This window comes from Meleagris gallopavo, chromosome 8 (genome assembly GCF_000146605.3).
Source record: "Meleagris gallopavo isolate NT-WF06-2002-E0010 breed Aviagen turkey brand Nicholas breeding stock chromosome 8, Turkey_5.1, whole genome shotgun sequence".
NCBI classification, from domain to species: domain Eukaryota; kingdom Metazoa; phylum Chordata; class Aves; order Galliformes; family Phasianidae; genus Meleagris; species Meleagris gallopavo.
In genome coordinates, this window is record NC_015018.2 from 14,746,145 (window position 1) to 14,747,202 (window position 1,058).

Genomic DNA, 1,058 nt, shown 5'->3' on the forward strand with positions numbered 1-1,058 from the left:
TCCTAGGGACGATAAGAAATAAGCCCTTTTTGGAACATTTAATCTGTTCCAGTGTCGAGTTTTCCACCCCCACCCCCTCCTGTACTGCCTTATGCACTGCGAGGGAAACTCCATAATCCTATTGTAAGATCTGCTTACAGCCAAACGATTTTTTTCGCCCTCCAGTTCCTAAAAGTCCCCTTCCCCCACGCTCGCTGCGGCCCGACCTTCGAGGAGCCGCGTTTTTACGATACAACCCGACGTGCTGTAATATGCATGACATCTATCCTAATTTCGTATCGTATCGCCTAAGCATAGCGCGGAGGTTTTACAGCGAGCATCACTCGTCACCTAATTATTTTTCCATCGCTCTGTGAGTAGCTCATCTGGGCGGGGTGGGGAGTGGGGGGGCAAAGCGGAGCTGGGTTCCTCTCTTCGTTCTCGGCCTCTTTGCGAGAAGAAAGGAGCGGCCCCGGGTCATGCAGCTTGCAGCCGGATCGGAACAGGTACAGCCTTCGCCCGGCGGAGCTCATCCCCTAATGACGGCGTTTTTCTTAAGTAAACAAACTTTTACTGCTCTTTAACGGCCTCACTGTTTGAAGTCTCTGAAGCAGAAAATGGTTAAATTCTTGGGGAAAGTGACCTACATCGGCGAGGCAGGTTCAGGGCAGAGCCGCGATCGGAGCCGTGCGTTTATTAAACATAATTCCGCGCGTCTGTACTTTTCACTTTAACGTTCCCGGTGATTAATTGCTGTATTGTGAAAACTCCTGCGGGGCCTTTATGGTTCCACCGTTTCTATTAAACACCCAGAAGTTGTCAAAAGCGAAATGTTTCTGAAACCCTCATAGAACTCGCTACAAATTATTCATGAAGACAGTTCTAGATTCAACAGGAAAATTATTGCCTCCTCAAATATTAATGACTGCCGCTCTCTGCGGGGCCGGGGAGGGCTCTCTGCCGGGACTCTGCACCCCAGACCCGAGGTTCCCGTGAGCCCGAGATTGGGCGGGAGGAGGGGGGGCCGGGCCGGCTCCCGGCGCTGCCTCCCGGGACTCTCTGCGGGCCTTGGGGCGCTG